General features: G+C 46.6%; 1 long non-coding RNA gene across 1 annotated transcript; it reads right to left on the bottom strand.

Moving 5' to 3' along the window:
* Window positions 1–1,113: 1,113 nt before the first annotated feature.
* On the bottom strand, window positions 1,114–12,723 carry LOC112630477. Its single transcript, XR_003120877.1, has 2 exons — window positions 12,651–12,723; window positions 1,114–3,461 (listed from the first exon to the last, which is right to left on the bottom strand). It is a non-coding gene; the product is annotated as an uncharacterized LOC112630477 (long non-coding RNA).
* Window positions 12,724–17,643: the final 4,920 nt, after the last annotated feature.

Here is a 17,643-nt window from a genome sequence, read left to right as displayed (position 1 = left end):
CCACCAACGCTGTGATGGGAGGGAGATGCAAGGACACCGTAACCACTGTAGATAGAGAGCAGATTATAAACCTAATACATAAGGTACACACCACATATCACATGCAGATAATATCTGAAAATATAAACATGGGTGCTGCATACTGTATTTATATAACCACGAATATACATAGACTACAAGTAGATAAATAACCAGAGGCTGAAAAGCAGAGAAGTTAACACTTTGTGACATATTTATCCATGTGGGACTGGATCAGCCCCCAGTGGGATTTCACCTCCTGGATGTTAGGACAGTTTTTAGGGTAGTTTCTTGGTGGAAGGATCCTAGAATCACACTGAAGCAGTTGAAGCATCACTTTAGATCCTAGGTTAGCTTGCTGGGGGTGCCACAACAAAGCACCATAGACCGCGTGGCTTAAACAACAGACGTTTCTCTCTCACAGCCCTGGAGTCTGGACGTCCCAGATCAAGGTGTGGGCAGGGCTGGTTCCTCCTGAGGCCTCTCTCCTTGGCGTGCAGATGCCATCCTCTCCCTGTGTCCTCACACAATCCTCCCTCTGTATGTGTCTGTGTCCTCATGTCCTCTTAGGAGGATGCCAGATTGCATCAGAGCCCACCTGGTGATCTCATTTTACGTTAATCACCTCCCTAAAAGCCCTGTCTCCAAATCTAGTCCCACTGGGGGTAAGGACTTCAGCATAAGAATTTGGACAGGACAAAATTCAACCCATAACAGATCCACACCGAGATGTTCTAATCACCTGGGCAAAATTGGGACATTGTTCTCTCTCACAGCAGGCGTCATAGGGTTCATTTGTTCAGACGCTGGAACGTTATTCAAGCCCTGTCTCAGAATCTCAGAGTAGGGGCTTCGAGGGGCCCTCAGTGACTTTGCCTGCATGAGGGCTGCACCTGAGCTGCTGCCATAGGGGTGACACCCTGGAACTCGCCCCAGAGTCACCCACTTGTCGCTGATGGTGCCTTGAGCGCGGCCTCCCCAGGTAGAGCTAATTTGATCGCGAGCATTGACTCCTGTGATTGGCTTTGGACATTTCTCTTACCTTTGCGTTATTTTCCTATTCCTATTTGGTATTATCTAGTGATTCAAGTAAGAAGGTAACTAAGTTTCCGTTTTAATGATACGTTTAGGAAATTCTGATGTCATTTCAAGTATCTTTAAAAACAATCTACTTATTGTCAACAATCAAGTGTACGGAAAGTTACATAAAATCCTCTTTACAGATGAGAGAAGGCAGCTGCTGTGGTGACAGCACAGTCAGCAAAGAGGTCCAGAGGATGATTTTACTGAGCTCCCGGAGGCCTGGAGAGCTCCCCAGGTCTCATCCCATCTCGTTTTCATCTCAAGGCCCTGGGCACCCCCCTCTTGCAGACCTGCTTCTATTTTCTGGATAGTTTGGGAAAATCACGCTCTTTAATCCTGAACACTTCGGATCACTTCAAAAAAAAGATGCTCAGAAAAAGGAAACTCTAATCCGTCAACCAGGGAAAGAAAGTAACTGTCTAATTGCACAGCATCCCCACGGTGAGCAGCCGCTGGGCCGGGACAGACAGCAGACCCTGCGTCCAGGTGCCTAGACTGCCCCCAGCTTCGAATTCAGAGGAAAACAGTCCCAGTTCGCTGCACAGCATTTCTAGGAACAAGGCCATGATCTCACAACCTCTCAGTAGTGGCTGTGGGTGGGGCTGGCTTCTGGACACCCCGCTCAGCTGTGTTATCACCTTCTCCCATCCCGTGGGAGGGCGAGTGCACTGATCACTCCCGGTGTGAGCACGGAGAGGGGTCGACGCGGCCGGCGCTGCTGAAGGCCGCCGTGCACTTGTTCTGTCCAACATACACGCACTGGGCACCCAGGGGCTGGTAATGGTGAGTGAGAAAGACACACAGAGGCTGTCGGGTGCTGCTGAGGAGGGTGACTGAGTGAGTCATGGGCGGTCGGAACAGGCAGCAGGAGAGGCGGAGACCTGTGGCTCTGGGAGCCCTTAGGTGGGAGGAAGGATCAGTGTCTCTTCTAGTTAGGTTTGAAGGAGGGTGCAGGACTCCCCAGTGAGCCGGGTGGACGTGAACTCGAGCTGCTGGGCCTGTCGCCTGGGATGCATCCCAAAGCACGCTGCAGCACCTAACCAGCGTCTCCAGCCTCTGCTAGGAGCTTCCAGTCAGAGTCCACCCGCACATTCAAATGTGTGACAAGCGTTCTCGATGCTTCGCCAGTGCCCGGGATTTGACTCCAGCCAATCTTTGCACACTTGTCCACCTCCCTGTTCACTTTCCTTTAAGTTGTGGATAACGAAGTGTGGAGATTTGATGGTGTTGCTCTCTTCCACTGAGTGTGGTGTAGCCCACCAGGGCCTCTGGGCACGTCACCATCCATTCTCTAGCCATTTCTCTCCGTCCCAGACCCCTCGCCCTTTGATCTGCTGCCAGACGAGGAGACGTGGAACTGATTTTGCAGATCAGGACCGAACACCTTCGGGGGGCGGAACTGCTGGGTGCGTGCGCTTCCTCTCCCTCCCCTACTGTCCGGGCCCTGAAGCTGGAGCTGGTGGAGCACTAGGGCTCGTGAGAGGAGGGAAGTTCCTCCTGGGAGGACAGGCGCCCCTGCTCGCCTTCACGGAGGCTTTCTTCAGCTCCCAGTATGTTAGCAGGAGTTTCAGGAAAGAGACGACAGAGGCCATCATACACACAGATGAAATTTTTAAGTGAAAGGAAATACAGTCCAAAACTTTCATTTTAGAAATGAAAGAAGCAAGGTCCCAAGAGACCCATGGTCGCTCAGCGTGGGCTGCCGACAGCTGCCCGGGCCTGGTGCGTGTGGTTTCTTGTCTGCTGTGCACTGAGCACAATCTACATGCCAGACTCTGCCCTGTGCTTCTAAGACATTATTTTTCAACATTCATGGCAAACTTACAATGTAGATATTGATGCCTCCTCTTCAGAGTAGAAAACAGAGGCTCGCAATGCTGAGAGCTTTGCCCAAGGCGACACAGGACACTAACCTGTGCTTCCCAGACCTGTGTGCCCCGAGGGTCTTACCACAATGAAGCTTTGGATTCAGTCCGTCTGGGTTGGGGCCTGAGACTCTGAATTTCTAACAAGTCCCAGGTAATGTGGATACGGGAGGCCCCTGGACTGCCCTGTGAGTAGCAAGTCTCTAAACCAGCATCTCTGCTTGTCATCACAGAGCTGCACAGGCTGATTCTGCAGCCCTCTCCTGGCTGCCGCTGGCCTCGGTGCCCACGTGCAGAGAACACTGGTCCTGGCTGTGCAGGTTCAGGGCCTCACCTGCAGCGTGATTCTTGAGGCCACGACCATCACAGGGGCCCGTGGGCGGGGCCCTCACACACCTTCCAGGTCACCCTTTCTCTGCCCAGTAGGGTCTGGCTTTAACCCTGAGGCACTGAATATTCACAGCTTTTCACAAACACCGGTCACTGCTGAGATTCCTACAAAACAAGAGGCATCGATTTTCCTGAAACTGATACCATCACATCGTAGACAAAAAAGCAAAAATGCTGAGCATTCTGACACTGTCTTGTTGCCTTGTTATTTGAAGAGGCAATACATGGATTAATAAGACATTTAGGACATTTCAGCTGGCAAACTCAAATATTATTCAGCCATTGTTATCAAAAGCCAGATTGTACTTAGCCCATAAAATACTGAAGAAAAAGACTGCGATGAATAATATTTTAAAATTTCTTGGCAAGTGTTTGATATGTACCCACACAACATAACGAAGTGTGCCTTTGCCTGTGATTCCACCACACCTCACCAACGCGTTCATTAAAACAGTCTGCATGGGCTGTAAATGCTGAGGCCAAGGGAAAAAGTAAAAAGAGAAAGTCTATTACCTGGGGGATATGGTTTTACTTGACATGACTGAAACAGATGCTGAACAAAACACATCATCTAGAATCAAGAGTATTGGGATTCATAAGTAAATTCATCACAGAAACGTTTCAGAGTCTTTCAAGGTATCGTGTCCTTGAGTTACTCAATAATTTGTTGTTAAGGCAGGTGGAGGAAAAGAAACTAGATTCACAGACCTGGGTTTGGATTCTGTCTCTGATGAATATTTGCTGTGGATGAAAATCTCTGGGGAAGTTATGTAGCTAATGTTGAGTTTCTGGATAACAGAGCCCTCCACTAAAGACTAGTTTTACAATTATGTACACAAAATTCTATTCTTCTTTTCTTTTGTTCTTCTTTTTAATACTACAATGGTTTTTAGTACATTCACAGAGCTGTGAAATCATCACATTTTTGTCATTCCCTAAGGGAAACATATGCCCATTAGCACTCATTTCCTTCTTTCTTGCACCCATGTCGCAAGCCCAGGCAATTGTAAATCTACTTTCTACTTCTATGGATTTGCCTGTTCTGGACATTTCATATGAATGGGATTATGCAGTATGTGACCATTTCCTTAATTCATTACAGTTTTTCCCATTTGCCTCCTTTGTACTGTTATTGTAAAATACATTACATTTCTGTATGTTATGGGTCCAATAATACAATTCCATACTTATTGTTCTCTGCAGTTGCTTTTTAAAACAAGAGAAAACAGGAGAAAATATATGCATTTATACTTTTTAAAAAAAGTACACATTTACCTTTACTACTGCTCTTTGTTTGTTTGTGTGGATTTGAAAATCGTTTGAGTTCACTTGGTTTCAGCCTGAAGAATTCCTTTAGCATCTCATAAAGCAGTTCTGCTAGCAACAGATTCTCTTGGTTTTTGCTTATCTTGAAATTTCTTTATTTCACCTTGACGTCTGACAGATGACCTTGCTGGATATAGGATTGTTGATTGATAGTTTCTTCCCTTGAGCACTTGGAGTATGTTATCCCACTGCCTTCTGCCTCCAGTGTTTTATGGAGAGGTCAAGTGTTAATCTTACTGGGTTCCCTTCTTTGTGGCGAGCCGTTTTATTCTTGTTCATTCACGATTTCTCCTCCCCTTTGTCTTTCAACATTTTGATTATGATGTGTCCAGGTATGTATCTCTTTGTGTAGAGTTTGTTGGGCTTCTTGGATGTGTAGGTTAACACTTTTCAGCAAGTTTGGGAGCTTTCCAGCTATTATTTCTTGGACATTTTTTCTGCTTGGAATTTTTTTTTTTCCTGCTTCTTTCTCTCTCACATCTCCTCTGGTACGCTCATTAAGGGTGTCCCGCACGTCTATTCATTTTCCTTAACTATTTTTCCCTCTCTGTTTTTCAGGTTGTATAATCTCTATTGATATAACTTCAAGTCTGCTGGCTCTTTCTTCTGACTGCTCCCATTTACCCCTGGGCCCCTGAGTGAATTTTTCATTTCAGTTATTGTTCTTTTCAACTCCACAATTTTTTGTTTTTTAAAATAACTTTTATTTCTTTATTGATATTCCTTATTAGAGGAGACATTGTCATCATAATTTCTTTTACTTCTTTTAACATGGTCTCCTTTAGTAATTTGAATGTGTTTCTAAGGCTGTTTTGACGTTGGCTGACTTTGTCTGTTAATCGGATGTCTGGAGCCTGTCATAGACAGTTTCTGTCGCCTTCTGTTTTTCTGAGCATGGGTTGCACTTTCCTGTTTTCTTGCATTTTCGTGGAAACTGGGCATTTTAGGTAACATATCATAGCAAATCTGGACTCTGGTCCTGACCCCGGGGGCTGTTATTTCTGTTTCATTGCTTGCTTGATTATGTGATTAGTGACGTGGCTCTGACCTTGCTCCTCAGAGGGCACAGCTTGGACCTGCACAGAGTCTCTCTGGCCACCTGCGGCGTCTGTGGTGTCTTCTGGGCACCTGCGGCGTCTGTGGTGTCTTCTGGGCACCTGCGGTGTCTGTGGTGTCTTCTGGGCTCTCTGTTAAGCTTCTGCTGGTCTGTCTGTCGTTGGTGTCACACACAGGTGTTAACACCCACTAAATGCAAGTGCTCTGTCGTTTTTAAAAGTTCCTGGGGCATAAACTGCTCCACAGACTGATTCAATCAACACCAGGCCCTTTGGCAGGGGCAGAGTGTTGCCAGCTTTTCAAGTCCACTCAGACCCCTGGAGCTCTTCTCAGCAATCTCTGTTCCCGGTTCCCTTTGTTCAAGTTCCAGCTAGTCTGCCATTTCACCTGCTCTCAATTGTTCATCAACAAAATCTCCACGATTTTTGCCAACTCCCTTGGGCTTGAACTTCCCCATGCAGTGCTCCAAATAAAGTCTGTCACCTCAGGGACATGCTTTGCTCTTCGTCCCACCTCTGCTCCCGGAGACCGTGACCCAGTTCCACCGGAGTGACACCCTTGCTGCACGAGCCGGTAGCCGGGTCGGTACGGTAGCCCCTCGCCTTCCTAGCTGGCCCCTCCAGACATGGAACCTCCACCCTGTGAGTGACTTGGTGTGGGGCCATCCAGGCACATGTGCTCAGTCTGCCACGTCTGGGATGGGGCTGCCACCCTCTGAGGACAAGCACAGGCTGAAGCAGGGTCCTCCTGGAACAGTGCTTCTGCAGTGCAAACTGAGAGGGACGAGAGATGCCGGTGGCCTGCCTTCCTGGGGTGAAACCACAACCCTAGACCAGGAGCTGGGGAGACAGACCACAGCATCTTGTTAGCTGGAACTTCCTGGAGCAGAGCTTTCATCACACTGTGCTTTGGGGGTGGGGCGGGGTGGATTGTGGCTCTGATACCACCGATTCTTACCGTTCTTACTGAGATTTGATCAATTTATTTGAGTAAATATTTATCCACCTGCTGGATGCCTTTAGGATAATTTCTAGTTTTAAAAAAATTAATGTTCTGTGGTTAAATGGTTATTTCCCTGCATAGAGGGCCTGCCACGCTCCTCACACAGCCATTCTGGAAGCTCTCCTCTGCTGATTCTTTCTGTAAATAAAGTTTTATTGGAACATCCAGACATGCTCATTCCTTTACATATTGCCTACCCACGCCTTCACCCTTCCACAGCAGAGCTGGTAACTGCCATAGAAACTGTTGTTTAAAAGCTTAAAACAGTGATCTGGCCCTTTACAGGATTTTTATTCCAGTGCTTGCCCTAGATAATAATTTGATAGAAATTTGTGTTCATTTGTTAATTCAAAAATATGTAACTATTTGTATGCTGGGATAAACCAAAGAGACACAAAGTTTCATCCCTCAGGAGATTTCAGGTTGGGAGAAAAGATCATTTTTAGTCAAAAAGACCACAAACATAGGCCAGACTTGGTGGCTCAAGCCTGTAATCCCAGCACTTTGGGAGGCTGAGGCAGGAGGATCACTTGGAGTTTGAGACCAGCCTGGGCAACATAGCGAGACCCTGTCTCTACAAAAAAAATAAGAAGAAAACATTGGCCACAAATACAAGTCAGACCACGACTATAATAGATACAGCCTAAGAGATCCAGGAAGAAGCAGCAGACATGGGAGGAGACTATACTCCGGGAGACTCCCACGAAGAAGTGAAAATGGAAGCTAAATTCTGAAGGGTAAGCAAGCATTAGCAAGGCTAAGAAGATCCCTCAGGAGCTGACCCTGTGATGAGGATTGGAGTGCAGGCTGTTTATTTCCAAGCGTGAGGAAGATGGCCAAGAAAGGGTATACTTAAAACCAGTCACCACTGTGGACAGCTGGAGCCTTCTGCCACTGTCAGGCTCTGGGAGCCGATGCAAGCCACAAAAGCAAAACCAAATACCCAAAAAAGAGCACTGGAGACGTATCCACCCCAGAGGACAAGGAGACAGACAGCTGTCCATAACCACGGTCTCCTGAGGGCTGTGCCCTGACGCGTTTCCTCCCCGGCACTTTTGCCTGTGGTCGGAGCCAGTGGCAGCAAATTGGGTTTTAGCTGCAGGACAAAGATCTTGGACAAAGAACCACGGGCACTGGCCCCTGGGAGCTGGCTGGGGGGCACTGCAGTGTAGAGAATGTGGGCAAGGCCCCAGCAGTGGACATTATGGAGATACTCCGGGCAGAGGGGGCATCACCAGCAAAGGCCCAGTGGCAGGGGAAGACCACACCAGGGTCCGAGAGAAGCGCAACAGCAGAGCCACGTGGAGCCGGGGTCTTGGTGGACACAGGCCCCTCCTTTCCTGGCATATGAGGCGGTGTCCTCGGTTTTCCTGCCCTGGAACGTACTTAAAGGTGTCCTATAGTCACTTATGAATTCAGCCAATACATGGTGCCCGTGAGTATCAGACGTTTCACTATTAAACTCCAAGCATTCTTGTAGGTATTCATTTCACTAATAAGAACAATAGTGGTCAAAAGGTGAAATGAATTGCCCATATCACACAGCTTGTAGAGCTGAACCACCATAACTGAAGCATCAGAAGGAAAGGAAATCATGAACAAAAGTCCCCGATGTGTCCAGCACAGGCACAGAGCCTTTAACTCACACCTTCCTCATGGATTAGGCAGAAACAGTAAGCTCCAAATTTGCAGCATATTAGTGTATTTTTTCATTAAAGATGACTCAGTACTTGCAAAGGTCATTTCAGCAGCTGGAGGCCAAAGGATGGAAGTTTCTTGTCCCTTCCTAAGAATAAGAGGAGCACGGTCATGTGGATCCCTGCATCCTGACTCAGGTTTGAGGAATGCGGTCTTCATTCTGTGCCAGGCTTTCTAATTAAGGAACAGTTCAGATGCCACCTCCTGCATGGCAGTTGTCCTTGACCATCCCAGGCTGGGTCAGACGCCCCGGCTCTCTCTATGCTGCCCCAGCACTCTGCATTTAGTTCTTTTTACCCTTCATCAGGCTGCATGGGACATAGCCTGACCCCAGATCCTGGCTGTGAAGTAAGCAGCACGGCTTCGATGGCACACCATCGTGGCCATGGGCTGGCTGAGTGCTCAGCTGCTCAGCACCTTGGAGCCGCCTTGGCCCTGCACGTGGTCCTGCTGTGGGGCGCTGGTCAGGTGAGGGTGGAGGGTCTGCAGTGATTAAAATACTCCATCACCTGGGTATGCAATCCGTTCAGATATTAGAAGGTGATCCGCGTCAGGCCAAATAAAATTCACCCTGAGAGTTTATGAATACTGAGAAATAATTTATCAGTCTTTCTCTAGGAATCCTACTACAAGGAATAAATGGAGGCTGCTTTCAGGAAGCCTTATGAAACAGAGAATAGTGAGAACAAAATACAAAGAGAAGCAGAGACAAGAAGACAGAGAAGTGAATGGAAAGACGCAGGGACGGATGAATGGGTGGGTGAACAGGGGGTGGGGGGATGGGGGAGGGAGGAATGGAGAGATGAACAGGTGGGTGGAGGGATGGCCAGATGGATGCGGAGGGAGGCATGGGGGAGGGATGGAGGAAAGTAGAGATGAGAGGATGGATGTGCACGTGGATCAATGGATAAAGAGATGGGTGAGTGGGTAGGTAGGTGGATGGGTGGATGGAGGGATGGAGGGAGGGTTGGATGGATAGGTGGGTGGATGGATAGGTGGATGAGTAGCAAAGAAACAATTTCTGACAAAATTATTTAAACTTGTATATCTAGTTATGACTTCAGCTAGAATCTTTCACTAGATTTTTATGACGTGAGCCAATACATTCCCTTTGGATTCAGCCAGTTTTTGCTAGGTTGCTCGCTACTAAAAAATTTAAAATTTACATAATATATGCGCCTCTCTCTCTTGAATTCCCTGCTCTGCCCACTCAGCTCGTATCTGGAGCCGTCTCCCTCACTGCTGGCTGTCTCTAATCCCCTCCTTTTCCTTAGCCCTCATGCTCTCAACCACACCTTCTTTTTCTGTAGAAACTGTGCTTCCATAGGAAACTGTCATTCCCCTCACTTGATACTATGCTGGGGAACAAGGGCAGTTCCAAACGTGCCCACGGCCCAGGAGCGACGTGCATGGAAGCAGGAGCATCTGCACCTTCATCACAAGGAGTGACTAACGGTGGTTCCCTTTAGCTGCAGATGACTCCATCCTTCCCACTCTTGCCCTTTAAATGTCAGTCTTCCCCCAGATCTCCACACCCAGTTCCCTCACTCCCAGCTCCACACTTGCTTCCTGGCGGGTCCTGGTGGGCCCTGGTGGGTCTCTGGGACTCAGCAGGCACCTGTGCTGATGGTTTCTGGTTTCCTAGATGTTTGCTGCTGGTGCCGCTTCTCATCTTTCTAATGAACATTTCCAACTGCATCTCGATCCCACTGAGACACCTCTCAGGGAACTCACTGTGTGCAGAACTGAATACTTCTCTGCATTCCATAAAACAGAGAGTAGCTTCTCCATCCTCCCAGGCCCCAGCCCACGAGCCCAGAAACCTCTCAGCCCTTCGTCTCCTCTCCTAAATCAACAAGCCCTGTTGGCTCTTGCCACCGAGGTTCCTCTCACTGTTTGGCCTGCCTGTCACTGTCCAGTCCTCGTTAATTCTTGCTGGACTTCCTGTGACCATCTCTTAGCTCTGGGCATCATCTTGCCTCAGCTTCACCGCTACACAGCAGGGACCTGACTCCTACAAGCCTAGCTGTCACCTCATCCTGGACGTACATGAGGGTCTCCATGTCTTTCACAGCGGAGTCCAGACTTCCTGATGGTGAGCACAGCCCTTCCTGATCTGCTCCGGACACTCAGCCGTCTCATTCTCAGCTCCTCTCATACACGTCTCACCAGAGCCATATGCTTTGCATCTTGGATATTATTTTCAGGAAACTGCCCCAAATCAAGCGGTGGGACCAGGGACAGTTGACAACTTCTCTGGTCCTGTCTTTCCTCATCGATAAGCTGAAAGGCTTAGACAGGGCCACCTCTACAGAGTCTGGCCACTTTGCCCCACTGGTTTCCTTTTGATATACTTAATGACACTAAAACCTACTTAAAGGTACAAATTCTGGGAGAGGGAAAGAAATAGCAAAATGCAAATTCTACCGGTTCACCAAACCCAACTTAAATCTCCTTCAGGAGTGGATGCGGCTGCCTCCCACCCAGGCCTGCCAGGAGCCTGCAATGAAGTTAATTATTAGACCTGAGGGCATTTGGGTGGAGTGGGACTCCCAGCACACCAAGGAGGCGAGAAAAACCCGAAGTAAAAAGAGATAAGCTAAGATGCCCGACAGATGTGAAGTCAGGAACAACCCCCTGGAAAGTAAGTTAGGACTGTAGAAAATTTTTCCAAGTTGCTCACTTAAATCGTTTCCAAAACGGTTTGACTTTTTTCCGTAATGAGATTGTCATGATAGGTGGGACTTAACTTTGGATTTGAGTTCATAATATCTCCTAGAATCAATTAGAATAATAAAGTCATATATGTTTCTGGCAAGTTAGTCTGTAAATATCTAAAACTTACTGTCAGCTGAGGCCGGGCGCAGTGGCTCACGCCTGTAATCCCAGCACTTTGGGAGGCCGAGGCAGGCGGATCACCTGAGGTCAGGAGTTGGAGACCAGCCTGGCCAACAGCCAGCCAGACAACGCTGTCTCTACTAAAAATACAAAAATTAGCCAGGCATGTGGCTTGTAGTCCCAACTACCTGGGAGGATGAGGCAAGAGAATTGCTCTAAGGCGGATGTTGCAGTGAGCCGAGATCACGCCACTGCACTACAGCCTGAGCGACGAAGCAAGACTCCATCTAAAACAAAACAAAACAAAACAAAACAAAAACCACTTACTGTGAGCTGAAAGAACTCTGGCCGTCGAACCTGCCTCCACCCATGTCCATCCCACCTGCTTACGTCCATGTCCATGTCGACCCCACCCCGTCCAGAGCTGCAGACACTGCAGGGCAGAAACAGGAGACCAGGGATTAGCAGGAAAGGAAAGGGAGGAGTCAGAGAAGAGAAAAATGAGGGAGGAAGGGAGAGAAAATAATCAGCCCGAGTCTCCGTGCCCTGTCCTGGTGACGTGACGGACCAGCACTTGGGCAAGGTTGGAGGGTGGAGGGTGTGTGCTGAGGGGGATGGTGCCCGTTTAGCAGGTGAGGGAGCTGATCGTTCTCAGCCCTTGCCTGAGTCACCCCGGAGACCCAGGCTTTTAAGGACACATGACAGCCCCTCTCCACGGTGACCTGGCGAGAGGAGCCCTGCTGCAGCTCTGATTCTTCTCTGCACTCAGCAGCCGTGTTTTCCTCATAGCCAAAGTCACGCAGCTTAATGTTGACACAGCCCTTCCAACTTTACAAGATGCTTGTAGTTTTGGAGTCACTTCACCTACTCCGAGGAAGAAAAGCAGCTGAAACCAACAAGGGAGGCATTTTATTCTTGAAGACACCGAGAAAGGTGGTGAAGGCCTGGCTGTGGCGAGAAGAAACAGGGGTGCCCTCTCCTCTCCCTTCTGTTTCTCTCCACACTCTGGCTTCCACTGAAACACATTTAAAGCCAGTTCTTGAACGGTTTTCTCCATAACTGATGTGTCAGTTTTGTCTAACAATTCATTTTTCAAATAATCATCCACTTGGGAGGTCCTTTTTCGTAAAATTCACATTCTAAGAGAAACTTTTAAAAAACTAAATCCTCTAAAACACGGATGTATCTACAAGAAGACGGCACCACAAGACACTATCAGGTCCCATGACTCAGCCCTAGATAAGATCTTTGAAATAAGAGGGAGTTCATCTGCCCAGCATCTCATCAGTTTCATTAACAACTCACAATCCAAGCCTGTCAGATAATGACAAACCACTGTTTATGTAATGAGACACACAGATCTTTCTGACTTACTGCTTCTACATACATTCATCATGTTTATTTACGACTTCTTCAAGAACGACAGAGATTGAATGAAGTATTGCAGTCATTGCTGCAGAAATAATCAGTATTTAGCATTTGGACAGCACTTTCCTTGACAAACACCTCGCTAGCTGTCACTTAATTTAAATCTCTCACTAAAGTGCCAAAGCCTTTCAGAAGGTAGCCATTGCCCTGTCCCCATGTCTGTCATCACACTTCACTGTCAAAGAGAAGCCTCTGGAAACAGAAAGGTCCCGGTATGGTCCCCTGTAGGATGGAGCTCAGGTACCCTGGTTTCTAAGCCCCATCACCAATGCTGAAGCAGGGAGTTTCAACTTAAAATCGAATTTAGAATTATATTCACTATGAAGAACTGAATTATTTTAATTACTGAGCTGATAGCCTGCTTGTGACCTGCAATGACTGAAGGACACTTTTAAACATAAGACAAAGCAGAAAAGTCATAGGTGTGGCCACGTGTACCCTAGGAAAGAGAAACTCCTCCTCCATTGAGTAAATGTAAGTGGATAGAAATGAAGTTGCTTTCTCATTACATCCCACAGACCCAGCCTGCAGGAGAGAGGTCCAAACCCAGTTGCCACTCACCATATAAAGAGCCAACCAGGGACGGAGCACATGCACCCCGGACCTCCATCCCAGGCTGGAGAATGGACCGTGCCCTCTGAGAAAACCTGACCGGACCAAGAGAAAATGCTGACGGATACAGAGAACTGAGAGCTGCCAAGGGAGACTGCGTGGCCCGGTCACCCCACAGCAGCTCCATGTGAATAGATAGTCAGGAATCAACAGGAGGATGCACCATGAAGGACAGAGATCAAAATGGGAAAAGGAGAACAGACCAAAGACAGGTGGAGAGCAGGAAGGAATTCCAGTAACTGTAATGACTCTCTTCAGACAGAAAAGATACATCACCACTAAAGAACTGGAAGTCATGAAAAATGAACAGTTAAAAAACAGGGTCTGGGAAGTTAAACTCTGAAACAATTTTTAAATTTCATAAAACTTGTACTAGATAAAGTTGGTAAACCTCACAGAAAGTAAATCAACAACAAAAAGAGATCTAAAAGGTGAAAAATAGGAGAAAAAAGTACAAGGAAATAAGAAAATTGCAGAAGTGGTCTGGAACTTTCAACACCAGAAATAATGTGTTCAAGGAAGAGAGAAGATAAAAGAATGAGAAGAAAAAATTATCAATCAAAGAATTCCAGAAAATGTCTTAGTGTCTTACTCCATTTGTACTGCTCCAACAAAATACATGAGACCGAGTAATTTATAAAAAACAGAAATTTATCTCTCACAGTTCTGGAGGCTGGGAGTCCAAGATAAAGCACTGGTGGGCTTGGTGTCTGGCAAAGGTTGGGGCTTTGCTTACAGATGGTGCCTTGTGGCTGGGCCCTCACGTGGCAGGAGGTGGAAGGGCAAAAGGGCAAACCCAGGCCCTCGCCCTTCCGTAAGGGCACTGATCCCACTGTGAAGGCTCTGCCCTTGTGACTTAACCACCACCTGCAGGCCCCACCTCTCAACACTATCCCATTGGCCATTAAGTGTTAACATATGAATTTGAGGGCACACTTTCAGACCATAGCATCCAGAATGCAGCACAGGTTTCCAAATGAAAAGAGCTAGCAAGAGATAAAAATGAACCTACACCATATCGTCCTGCAATTTCAGAAAGCCGAAAATGCAGAAAAGACCCTGAATGCTTCCAGGTAATAAAGAAAAAAGAAGTGTAAACCTTGAGGATGGGGGAGGAGATTGGGATTGAGCTTCTCTAGAACAGAGGAGGTGGCAAGTGGAAAACGAAACAGTGTTTTCAACTTTAAATCCAAAGCGTATTCTATAACCAGAGAAACTGTTAGTCAAGTAAAATGTGAAGAAACATCCATATTTCCCATGCAGTCATTCTCCTGGAGGAATTAAACAAACAAACAAAACAAAATGTGATCCAGGAAACAGCACTGCAGTGCGGGTGAGAGGTGAAAAGAGTGCTCGGGATTAAGGTGAAGACAGATCTCAGATGCTGCACCCCTGTACTGCCTGCCCATATAATACGCCTACACAGCACATCTGCATAATGCACCTGCATAACATCCCTATAGAGCACACCTGTACCACACACCTGCACGGCACACCCACATAATATACCCCACAGCACACCTTCACAGCACACGTGCATAGTACACCCGCATAGAACACCTGCACAGCACACCACACCGCACACTGGTACCATACACCTGCACGACAGTCCTGGATTGCAAACACCACTGTTGGAGCAGGACCAAAAGCTTCAGGAATGATAGCTCCTAGAAGACAATCAAGCAGATAGATTACCTGATGCATTTGACCTTATCAAGATTATGTTCACATACCTGGCAGAGTTCAGGGATAAATTATTTGTGGATACACAGACAACAAAACAACAACAAAAAAGATAATTATTGACTACCCCTCAAGCAAAATGTCATCCAACAAGGGAAATATAAATATATTAGCTTGAATCTGTGGCTCAGATGTAAATAATATTTATAAAATATTAATATAAACATTGAAGATTGATGTAAAAATTATGGGTTTTTTTATTTGGATGAGGGAGATGTGTGTTAACAACAAAGAAAGAAGAAGAGGTAAAAAAGATAATTCTTATAACTTGGAAAGGCATTGATAATGTTTAAAAAGAAAAAAATCAAAGAGTAGTAAAGCCATGCTGTTTAAAGTTTAGAGGTAAACACTGAAAAACAGATAAAAGTTGAAACAGTTGCCTCTGGGGCAAAGGTATCGGTTAGCAGTGTGGAGGGGTGGGGTTGTTTTTTGTTATAAAAGTTATGCCAATTTGTTTGACTTACTGAACGACATAGGTGTAAAACAAAATTAGTTTTTGCAGCATGATGGAGGTGGCTATGCACATAACCAACTCATAGGAGCAGGGACTTGAGGAAGGAGCTGAGAATTTCGAGGAGCTGGGAGAATAACAGGTTCTGGGTGCAGCAGTCACTCGTTGCAGGAGCTGTGCTAAGTGCATTGGATCAACTCACATCAATCTCCATTATGACCCTAATGAGGTGAGCACTGCTCTTATCCCCTCCACAGACTAGGAAAACAGGCCACAAAGGTTATATAATTTGTCCAAGGTCATAGTTCATCTGTGGCAGAGCTAAATTCTGATTCCAGGCAGTTGAGCTTTGTCCAGGGGCCGCACTGGCTCAGCGAGCCACCAGCTGCCCCTCGTCGACACGTTCTGTTTGGCTCCTGACTCACTGCTCTGTTGTTACTGATTTCTCCCCTACTGATGCAGTATCCAGCATTACTTGAAAGCTGACAAAAGGAAACATGTTCCAATCATTGTCACATAGGGATTCTGTAAGTCTAAATAGATTGTTCTTGTGCTACAATTCTCTGTTTGTGCCATCAAATTATTTTCACTGCAAATCAAGCCAATGTTTTCTTGCTCACTTCTCATGAAAATAGAAAATATTTGCTCACAACCTCCTGTGGTGTTTTTTTTATAATACAGAGAGAAACTAAATATTTCTCCTTAAGATAAATGATCTACAGACTTGCAGTCAGTCAGAGACGTCTACCAGGGTCAGCTTCCTGCTCAGCTCTGTTTGGCTCCAGGGCTAATTCATATCATGAAAACTTTAAGCACTATCATGGAGAATTCAGTGTGTGCAAATATATCGTATTATGTCAGCCTGTCTGAGATGTGCGTTTTGTAGTGTGTCTGCAATGGGCGGACCAAAGGAGGGGAGGGATCCAGCTTAGGCTTGAAGCCTGCTCAGTGTGGATTGAAGACAATTCTGGGTTTGTCAGAAATCCGTTTGCAGAAGGAGCCAGAGAGATATGTCATTTTAGGGAAGAGGGTTGAGAGACCTCTGTTCTCCCACGTGAGTCAGACGCAGAGCAGAAGGGTGGGGACGCAGTGCCTGGAGAACCCAGACCCGTGGATGCTGGTCTTCCCAGGTCAGGGCACCAACCTCATGCAAGGCCAGACAGAGGAAGTGTCCTGTGGCCCTCACTAAGCCACAGGCGCCTCCATACAACAGAGCCTACAAGACGACATCACTTGGAGAGACCACGAGGGACGTTCCCCCGGAGCACTGAGCTGGGACTGGGACTGGGGTCCTAGCAGGCAGCCACAAGGGCACTGCCCCTCTGTCCACATCCTCCAGGCTCGGAGGCCTCTGCCCTGATGCCGGAGACTAGATGGAACACAGACAGAGGGAAACTGTGCAGAGCCCATGCAAGAAGGACCTGACCTACAGGGGCGGCTTCTTCATGAGCTCCGGGGAGCCCAGCAGAGGACGGGCCATGATGGGGCAAAGCAGGAGGAAGCTGTGAGTGAGGACGTGGCCTCCAGCGAAGCGTCCCATGTGGATTTAGGAATGGTCTAGGATCTCTGAATGGATTCAGTTAACAGGCATCAAAGAAACCTTCCCAAGTGCATGAAGGAATTGAGTACGAGACAAAACGTCAGTTCTAATCGCTGGAGGGACAACGGATGGCTCGGTAGTTTGGGGATATGTGGTTAGCCGTTCAGAAATGAAGTAAACTGAATTCTATTATACTAATTACACCAAAATTAGAAAATTAATTCCAGATAGATAAATAGTTAAACAAGTAAATAAAACAATAAAAGTACATTAAGACATGATTTTTTTCAAATGAATTGATCGAAGTTTCACCGATAGAAGTTTATCATTTTGGAGTGAAAAAATTATTTCAAAACACTCCAAAGCTATGGAAATTATGAAGGAACTATGAAAAGTTTGACCATATAAAAATTTGTACTTCTATATTGTTTTTTAAATGCTATAAACAATGCTAAAATATAAATGAGAAATTGGCAAAAACTATTTTCAAGATGCATGACAGAAAAATGACTACATTAATATGCAAAGAGCATTTTATAAATCAACAAGGAAAAGGAAAAGCAAAAAATAGACAAAGGATAGAAAAGAATAAA

The sequence above is a fragment of the Theropithecus gelada genome, chromosome 8, assembly GCF_003255815.1.
Source record: "Theropithecus gelada isolate Dixy chromosome 8, Tgel_1.0, whole genome shotgun sequence".
In the NCBI taxonomy this organism is placed as follows: domain Eukaryota; kingdom Metazoa; phylum Chordata; class Mammalia; order Primates; family Cercopithecidae; genus Theropithecus; species Theropithecus gelada.
The sequence above is the reverse complement of the archived record's forward strand: the minus strand, read 5'-3'. Positions and strand labels throughout refer to the sequence as shown.